Raw genomic sequence first — 10,531 nt, forward strand, 5'->3', positions numbered from 1 at the left:
ACGGTCAGATTCATTTTAGATCATCTTGCACATTTGTTTAAATTGGCTATCTTAATGTGTTAGAAAGTCTCTGGTAGAGACTGGAGAGGTGTGTATGCAAGATTGTGTTGATTTCCAACTTTAAACTGCAACATTGATTACCAGCTCCTGTTCCCATGACTTTTACAAAAAAGTAAGGGGCAGTCCTGTATCAGGGTTGTGCCAAATTCTTGGAAATTACACCACTGTTTGCGACTGAATTTGGAATTCAATATCAGATTTTAAGGGTATCAGGGGAAAGTGAGTCATTGTGTTGCAAACAAATCTACAGACCTGTACAAATGCAAAGAAATTTCTTTAAGAAGTTATGATTTAGTGAGAGCTGAGAAAATGAGGCAAAAGCATTGCTTGTGCACACGTCATTGACAGATGCAATGCTGTTCCTATATCAGATATAAAATACAGTATCATCAACAGGAGGTAGAATTGGCTTCTACGTGTCACAGCCTAGAACAGGCCTGATCAGGAGGGACCTGTCTCATTGGAGAGCACAAGGATAGGATGATGGACAAGCTGATGCCTCCATGTGTAAGGAAGGAGGCCCTGAGAATGAACCCAGTACTGCAGCATTGCTGTTTTTCAGCCTGATCTTGTCAGGTCTCGGTAGCTCTGCACGCTGGGTTGCTATAGTAAATGGTGGACCAGTAGGTGACGCTCTTCACTCAGGATCTGAATGTGAAACTAACGTGCCAGGGACCCTGTGCAATAGGAGGCACTATCCCTCGGATGAGGACTTCCGGGAAAGGAATATTTTCTGGATAGGCGGAGGCTTATTGTTCCAGATGAAAGAAGAAATTATTTGATCAAAAAAGTATTTGTAACAAATCTTTGATCCTGGAATGCGCTAAAGAAGAAAAGGCAATTTGGTGAGAGTCTGCATCTTAACAGAATTAATATGATCTGCCGAGGAAAGTGGTAATGCTGACCATATGTATGCACGATGATTATCATAAGGGCACTCATGCAGCCCAAACAGTCAATCTACAAACTCTTTATATTGTTCAAAAGCAGCTGTTCCTCATTTTCTCTTTATCACGTGATGCACACGTGAGCCAATAGCACAGTGACACATAGGCAGGACACAAGATATACTATGGTATCCCACTTATACCCACTCTCCAATAACCTGAAGGACTGAAAAGACAAATCCAGACTAGTGTGCAAGCCACTTATTTCCAAGATAAATTAATTTCACCGTGTTGCCCATAAGCACCCACCCTGAAACGGAATATGAATGCAAGAGACACAGCGATCGAACTGATTTTTCACAAATTCATGTGTTTATTGTAAAAGGGTTTAATATTGTTCTGTAATCAGGATGTAATGGGAAATGGCCTTATTCTGTTTACCTTTAGGAGGCTTCACACCAGAGGGATCTGTTTCTCCCCCTCTCCCTGGCCAATCCTCGCTCGCTTCCCGCACCTGGTCTGTCAGGGCTGTCCTTCAGAGCGCCTGGTTGGACCCTATGCGGCACTGAGTCTGTAGGCAGCTAGTGTTTGGTTTCCAGATCCCAAGGGCAAAAGGCGAAAGTCGTAATGGTGGTAGAAGAGCCAGGTCGGGTATCACAGGAGTCAGGTCGAGAGCATCCACATCCAAAATGAGAGGCGGGACCAAGCCGAAGCCGGGGGAAAAACAAGGCGGGGTCACCAGGAATCGGGTCGAGAGTATTAAACGCGCACAGGAGAAAGCCAGAGGTTATTCTCACTAGTGAGCGGGGACTGAGTGGAGTGAGAGGGTATAAACAGGGAAGAGCGTGAGGAGTGGCGATTGATGAATTAGTGTGCAGGTGCTGGCTGTGATGCTGTCCGTGACACGGTCCTCACACACGGGCTCAGTCTCCTGCTTCCGGGCTGAGGGGCTCGCTCGCTCTCCTCGTTATTGACGTTGTTGTAGGCCCCAGCGCCGGAATGCGATCCCCCAGTCAAACACACTGCTAAAAGCCTCATCTCTGCCGCCAGCCCCGGGGGTCCCTGGTGGCTCATTAGCTACATTTGCTTTTGGCTCGTAACATCCAAAACAAGCCCTTGTTCCTTCCTGAGAGGAAGCTGAGAGGTTCTCTTTTAAATTATCAGTCATACTGAATCGTTAAGATGAGGCAACGCAACGGACATTGAAAACATGAAAAATGTGCCTTTTCTGATCTCAGCTGTTACTTGATGACAGATGTGCAAAATGGCTTATGCAAGGCATGCCTTGCCCACGCTGATCTGCATGGTGCTGTAAATGAGAGGGAGAGAAATGTAAATAATACACATTTATTTTATCTTATTACTGCCCTTCAATGAAAATTCAGGACCCTCAAGTCAGCACGTAACAACAACTTAACAAGATCAGGCTGCCAACACTGTTTCACACCCTGTTGGAAATGACTGATTTTAAACGAAATACAGACTGTATCAGTGAGCTCTGTGTATTTTAAAAGCTTCACCCATTTAAAAAAAAAAGTAATTCGCAATAAATGTGCATTGAAAAATTCCATGGTCCAAAAAAAAACATTACATTTTAGTAAAATTCAAGTCCCCATCTGTTAGAGCCACCAACACTTCCAAGCCACTGCATCAAGTTTACATTCATTTAAAATCATTGTGAACAGATGGCTGGAAGCAGCCAAAAATATTCCTTTCTAGCCTTTCTGGAAGAATACAGACACTGCTTCAATTTGTCAGTAGGTTTAGTACTAATGACATTCTTTTCATGCTACAGTTGGCTGGAAAAGTAGAAAGAGCTGGTTCAATCTCACCCCCAAAAGACAAGGCCCCAGAGGTCAGGGTCATGGCCCATTATGAGCACAGCCTGGGAAAACTTATCTTGACACCATGAATTTGTATCCCTTTCACCCGGCTACAGCTCGCTTTAATCCCCAACCATATTGCATCACTTACTGAGGCAATTATTGTAGTCGGAACTTCAGATGGATCCGAAAGAGATTGTGCCACTTGTGCACACAGTTTCAAAAATACCCGTTGGAACGCTGTAGATTATATCTGGATGTTGTCCAACAAATATGCGCAACATTCTGTGAATTGCATAGTAAGCGCAGGAGTCTTTGAGCTGGGCCCTAAATTTTGCAGCAGACATGCAGTATAGTTTTAACAAGTATACATACGTACATCAGAGTATTGTATGTACCCTAACATACAGTATGTATTTACCATGTTAGGAATCTTTATAAAAAATACAAAATGATAAACACACAAAGACAAACACATACACATCCGATCTTTAAAACAGTTTCTTTAGGAATGATTTGTAGTAAACGGATGAGTCAACTCCTCATTTTGCACATTTTGGAACCACATTTACCTCATATATTTTGGTTTGAATGCACATCACTGATCATCACAATGCAACAAAGAACAATGGAGTTTTTTTTTCCTGGAAAATGAGCTCGGTAGTAGGACGGTCTCGTACTCTTTACCATGACGACTGTGTAGTAAGAGAAAGTAATGATGCTGGCAAAGAACCCAGCTGGCGAGCTACAGGCCACAGGCAGAATAATTACAAAAGAGTGAGTGAGAAGTGAGAAAACAGGAGGACAAGCAGTCCGTCGTGGGAGGTGCAATTTCAAAGAACTTGCTATTCAAAAATGTGTGAGCTGAGATAATGACCAAAATGATTCTAGTTTAAATGACAGCCAATCTGGACGAGTTTCAGCTGTGTTTCAAAAACAAAACTGTTGTAAACCTTCGATTTGCAGACAAAACAACTCTGGCAGCTGGGAGCAGATGGCCAGACAGTCCACTTGTGTGCAAAAGAGGTCTGAAATTGTTAACGACAATGTTAAAAACCAGTCCTCGAGAGTTATCATGACCAATTTGCTGTTTTTTTCCAGTAACAGGAATACTTAGAATTTGTCTGTTTTTTTTTACTGTGGTGCCAGTGCAGTGGTTCAATGAAGCCTGTCACATCCAGAGATCATGAGCTCATATCCCAGGCGCCAGCTATCAGACTTGGATCTCAACTGCCCGAGAGTTTCCTGAAGGTAGCTCAGGCATGCAGCAGGCTCCCTTCTCAGCAAGCGCAGCAGAGAAACTACATGACCCTGGGGAAAGTTCTTCTACCCTTATTGTAAGCTCAGCTGTATGCCGATTAAAGACACTGAATCCCCAAGGTAGAATAAAGCCAGTGGTGATTTTTAAGTAGTTTAATTCCTGTTGTATGGTACAAAGCACAAATCAAAATGAGAACTGGAAAAAGACAATATGGAAGCATTGAGCTGACACAAAAAAAAAGAGCTGTTGGAAACCCAGAATGAAATACTTAGTAACATCAAGTTTAAATTTACAGGAAAAAGTACATGGTTCCCACCCAGGAGGTTCACTTCCTTCCCAGTGTAATAGATCAGATGACATAATTAACCACTTAAGAGCAAGGATGGGCGGGTAATGTAATTAAACTTTAGAGAATGGAACTATAACAAAGGCACTGACTGCGAGGAACGGATTTGTCTCTTTTCCTGCAGTGCACTACCTTCTGAATAGCCGATCACGGCATTTCCTTACACTGACTGAACCTGTTCACAAAGCTTTCAAGAGATTAACTTTAATTGACTAAGAAAACACGATATTTTCCCAACTGCAAGTTGGCTTTACTCTACTGCTCTTTTCAGAGTATGGTAACTTTCCATAAAAAAACCTCTTAAATCTCAAATACCAGAGGCTTTCTAGGATTAGGTTCATTTAAGGAGGGAGCATGTTTAAAATCTAGAAGGCATTTCTTTACTCTGAGTGTTGTGGGGGTCTGGAACACACGCCCCAGCCATGTGGATGAAGCTGATTCCCTGACTTCTTTCAAGAAACTGCTGAATGAGATCCTTGGAGCAATTAGCAACTCGCAACCCAATGAGCTAGATAAGCTGAAAAGCCTCCTTTCATTTGTAACCTGTCTTATGTTCTTGGGAAGCACTGGAGCGCCTTCAGCATGCTGTGATTCATTGATTTTAAGACTCTGTGTATGAACAGCTGTTTACTGTGTGATCTATGAGATTAAAAAAAAACCTTTATACTTTCAGAATGAATGAATACATCTTTTTATCAATTGGATAGTCAGTAGCTTTTAGGAAATCAGTTTTCTTTGCTCTTTATTTTCTTATTTAGACTGTATTACACTCGTCAAAGTTAACCCAAACTGTACTATAAACAGAATATTCAATTCACAGTCCATTCACTGTATCCATCTATCTGTTTATTTTATTCTTTTTAATGAAATGTTTATGGCAGGAAAGCTATGTATGGTCTAGTTGAAAATTATATAAGATATTATTCATTCCTGCTTATCTGTGTTAAAACAGAATGAATTAATCACAGTCTTTAGACATTGCTGCAAACCAGTCTGAATTGGTTGCAGTGAGTCCCAGTCTCCACTATAAGCAAACCATTTGTCTACCAATGTGTGCTATTCTGAATTCTAATTATTCTGCATGAACATAAACAAAAATGTATCAAGCCAGTGTGATTTGTGGGTAAAGTCAGCATTGTGAATACAATGAATAAATTTCAGATTCCTCACTGTCCCAGATGATGAATAGCTTCAATTTAGCAGAATGCTGTTCTTTTTTGTATAATAATTACCGGTTTGAGAAAGAGAGTGAGAACAGTTTCTTTCCCTCAGTGTGGATTTATTGCTTAGTCTGTTTGATTACAAATGCATTGAGAATAATTTTCATTCCTGTGAAATGGACACATCTGTAATTTTAATTTTGTTCTACATGAAAACAAATGCATAATGTTTACTATTTTGAATATAGCACCAGATGCCTCATGAGTATGCTAATATATTGGGCTTGAGGTTCCAATTGAACTCAGGGTCTCATATATCAACTTATTCTGTTGAAATTATATCAATAATTGTTGGTTAATTAACAATTAGGTTATACAGCAGTTAAGCTAAATTAAAGAGCAGTCCTAGGGGGTTCAACGGCTCAGCAATTAGCACTGATTAGATTCACAGAGTGAAACACAGGATGTGGCAGGCAGTGAAAGTGAAGAATGCTCTCACGCCACATCAATCGAAATGCTCTCATTTGCAAACTACAGTGGAAAATGGAAACTGAAACTGTTCGTCATAGGAAGGGAAAATGTATTTAACCAAGTCGGTAAACAGTGAATTAAAGGTTTAATTCAAAAATTAAGATTACAAACTGAGATCCGAATATTATATTTTTCTGTCTCAGACATAGTCATATTAAATAAACAGCCACCTCACAGATCAGTATACTGTAGACAAGCCTTGACCATAGGTTACAATTAATTCCATTTTTTTTAAATATAACATTTTCAAAATCATTTACACCTCCTCCTTCAGCTTCTCCCTCATTTCCTCCTCCAGCCCCTCCTTAAGCTCCTCCTTTACTCTGTTCCGCCCCAGCTCCGCCTCCAGCTTGCCAACTCCTCCTCCATCTCCGCCCACAGCTCATCCTAAAGCCCCTCCCCCCGCCCACCCCTCCTGTGGCCCCTCCCCCAACATGGCCTCTAGCTCCTCTCTCAGCTTCACACAAGCTCCTCCTCCAACTCCTCCTTCAGCTCCTCACACAGCTTTGTTAAATTCAGAGATTGGGGTGATTAATTTGAGTTGGTTAGCCATCACAATTGTGTGAATGTTGAATTTCCCTTAACCATTTGAAAGTAAATTTGGATGTGTGATTCAAATGGAGAGTTTAAATTTGCAACCTAGTTTGAGCTCCTAAACACAGAAAAACCATGTTTTTGGTTAAAATAGATTCCAATACGTTTTGGAATCTATTACAACCTGAGTTTCACATTTCTGTGTTAATCTGTTTCTGGAGAGATTGTCAAAACACCTAACTGGGGTTTCAGGCAACCATACCATGTGGTCCAATTTGACTTAAAAGAAAATAAATTTATTTTTAAAATGCCCAACTATTGCCTCTTGTCAATTAACCATTTTTATTTGGGGACACAACTTTCTTCATCCTTTTTTTTGGTAGGGTGGCAACCACATTATTAGTCTTGAACCTCTTGAAGATGGACACTACCATTGGAACTGGGATGTACAGCTTCTATTTTTTATAGATGCCATGTACTGTACATTGCAAAGGTCGATAACCTTTTGCCTGACCGCTCTCTGACTTTCACCATGATGATTAATGATACTGACTGGATTGTTATCGGGGTGACTTCCAAATAGTAAGAGAAAGTACTATCCTTGGGATGACCACTCAGCAGTGAAGTGTTAGATCTGCAGCATTGATTCTCAAAACATTTACAGAGTGAGAGTAAATTCGTTTTTAGAAAAAAAATATTGTGTGGATTTTCTTTTATTATTACCAGTACCAATGGTCTTACATGTTTTTTAATTATGCATTAACTACTGATTGTAAACTTGCATTTTTTTGCGAAGACAAGCTTTAATTTATATTGAATAAACTGGGAGGCAAATAAGCATGTTTGAACCTGAGCATGTTTAACAGAGCACTGGATCCCTATTTACTAGTTCTGTTGCATCAAATGATTTAGACTGAAATTCAAGACAGTGCTTTGACTTTTTTCCTCTCAAAGGTCATGATTGTCAGCCATGTGGTGCATCTTTAAAATGTCCCACCAGGTCCTTAGGGCAGCCCAGAGTGAGAAGTCAGTTTAATTCTCCACACTTTAAAGCCTACAGCTGGACATCATTTTTAATGTTGTACACATTTGCACTTCAGCATCAGAGAACGTGATCCAGAGACCCCCTGTGGGTTCATTCAGCCCAATGCCAGGAGTAAGAACCATTTCCCCACAAGCACACACGAATGGCCCCACCAAAGATAATGTCCAACCTCTGAAAACATGACTTCCCAGAGACCAATAGAAGAAGTTGATCGCCTGTGTGGCCCCAGCTGTTTCGGCTCCGAGAGGATGAGCCCCAGCTGGGGGGTCCTATAAAGGCACACTGGACACCCCCCGACGGGACGAGCAGAGCCACCCCCCGCAAGGGGGACTTTTACACCAGCAGTCCCGGAGGGGATTGTACCCGCGTAAGGCGTTCTTTTTCTTTTTTTCTGTTCCGTCCCGTCGCGTGTTTTCACCAGGGCAGATACTCCTTTCACACCCACACAGTTTGTGTTGTATTTTGGGCCTTGTGCGCCCTGCCCTGCCAGACTGGACCCCGCTGAATAGCGCAAGTCCAGTCTGGTCACCGCTGTGCCGGCGGTTCTTCTTGTTCCCAGGCTGGTCCCCGTTAAATAGGCTAAGCCCAGCCCCGGAGATCGTGATGCTACAGCACCTTTCTTTTTGTTTTTTGTCCCATGTTTTCACACTTTGTGTGTTGTTTTCGGTCCCTGCTGACCTCGCACCGGTGCTTCCGACCCTCAGCTAGGGGCGCTGACTTTTTACCGGTGCTCCGCCCGCCCCCACAGTGTTTCCCACATTTTCAGAACAAAAACAGTTCAAGGGAACAACAGCAAACATTCCTGACAAGTTGCAAAGGTCCGAATGAAATGAGGGAGATATCAGGACATTTTAGTAATTTTTCTTATTTTTGAAAAGCCCCTGAGCCATGCTCCAGGCTGTGATGATTTCTGCTGTTGGGTGCAATGCATCACCCTTATAGCGAGCAGACCTTCCACAAGGCCTGCTGCAGATTAGTAACATAATAAAAAGCACACAGAGGCTACAGAGAAAAAGTGATAATTCCGAGCTTTAGTATGAAATAATGCAAATGCTGACAATGACCCAAGCGCATGACTAGACCTGCACACATTCAAAAGTCATTAAAATGTATCAGTCTGAGTTCTGCGCAGACTGTATCTGTGAAAGCCCATACTCTGTGGAGATTCAGAGGTTCTCAAGGATTAGAGCACAATGTTGTCTGTCAGTCAATGCAACTCACACTGCCTACTGCATGCATAATGACAGCTGCCATTGAGCTGCCTCTTTGTTAGGCAATTTATATTTAACAATATAAAAATGAATAGAATATGCCTTTGCAAATCAGAATACGCACATGTTTGAAAGATGAAGTATATTGGAAAATGAGTTGTGTAAGTTGCTGCAGGTCTGTGCACGCGAATAATTTAATAAATCTTGTGGGAGTGGGAGTGTGGAGGGGGTATTTTTAATTATGGATTTCTAGGTTTAAAAATCAAAAGTCTAGTAGGAAGCTTAAACAACTGGAACCCAGTGTCCACAAAGTAATCATATAGTTTATTAGCGATACGGTGGCGGAATGTTTTATTAAAAGCATTTTAGGAATCATGTCTGCATATTATTCAAAGTGGGAAAAAAATAATTCCTTATCAAATAATGATAATTCTACATATTCTGTAGGCAATTTTACTTCCTGTCATGGAGCCTGTAGGACCGTGAAATATATTTTTAAAGTATTTTTCTCTACAATCCACACGAGAAAAGAAAACGTTTACTGGCTGGTCTTAAAGCTGTGAAACCTGTGATATTTCTAGTTTAGTCATACTTGCATTCCAAAAAACTTTTAACTATCATCCATGCTGCCAAACGTTCTGTTCATTTTTTTCCAACTCAGTAGGACTGCACAGCAGACACATTCTAGATCATCGTGACGTTTTTTGTTTCATCCTCAGACCAAATCTGGACTCTGTCTTTTCTCAAAAGAAAATCTACAGCTTCTCGAAATAACCATTTTGCCACCGGATTGCTGGATGTCATCACCTGTCTAGCAAGTTGCAACTAGAGCAGAATTTGCCTCTGAAACTAACAAGCCTCTCACGTCTGCTAGTCTATGAGTCCCCCGTGTAAAATATGCAAACCATTTGGAAAGTAGGAGAATGTCCTTCAATATTACCTGTTTAACAATGTATTCAGTGTTTCTCCATCTTGGGAGGTTTGCATCCTGCAATATTTATCAGCTGTAACCACAACTTGGGTTGCCCATAGATTGTTAATTGTTGTGTCAATAAGGTTTAATTTCAATTGCCACTCATATCTGGTGGCCAATATATTAGACCACTCCTGCCATCACATTAATGCACTTTCCCTCAATTTCCATCTCTGTGCCCTGTTTCTAGTTTCTTTGTTGAATGATTATTAAAGTGTTAGAATCAGTTCTCTATAGTTCAGAGAGTAAAACAGCAGTAATCAATTCAATTTTCCACATGTCTGTCCAGTTCTGAGCTCAGCCTTACTCTTTCTGAGTATCATACACCACTATTTTATAGTTTGATAGCCTGAAACCCACTCTAGGACCAAAGTCACAGTAAATACTACTCATACTAGAGTCTTGGTCATTGGAGAGAAACAGAAAGAGGACTTGGTCACTTCTTAGAAAATGCATTTCAAATATTAATTTTTGCAGTGTCTCTCATCATCTCAATGGTGCTTTAAATTGTGTTTTTGCAGGATTCAATGTTACAATAATAAACAGTATGAATGACAAATGTAATTTTATCCGGACTTTTTCAATAACAGACCGAAGAGAACATTGGATTTATAATGGTGATCTAATTTATAATATTGCCATAAATAAAGACGACTGAAGAATGGATTTTGTCTGTGTTTCATGGAAGGATTCTGCACAT

The sequence above is a fragment of the Lepisosteus oculatus genome, chromosome 12 (assembly GCF_040954835.1).
Source record: "Lepisosteus oculatus isolate fLepOcu1 chromosome 12, fLepOcu1.hap2, whole genome shotgun sequence".
NCBI lineage: Eukaryota > Metazoa > Chordata > Actinopteri > Semionotiformes > Lepisosteidae > Lepisosteus > Lepisosteus oculatus.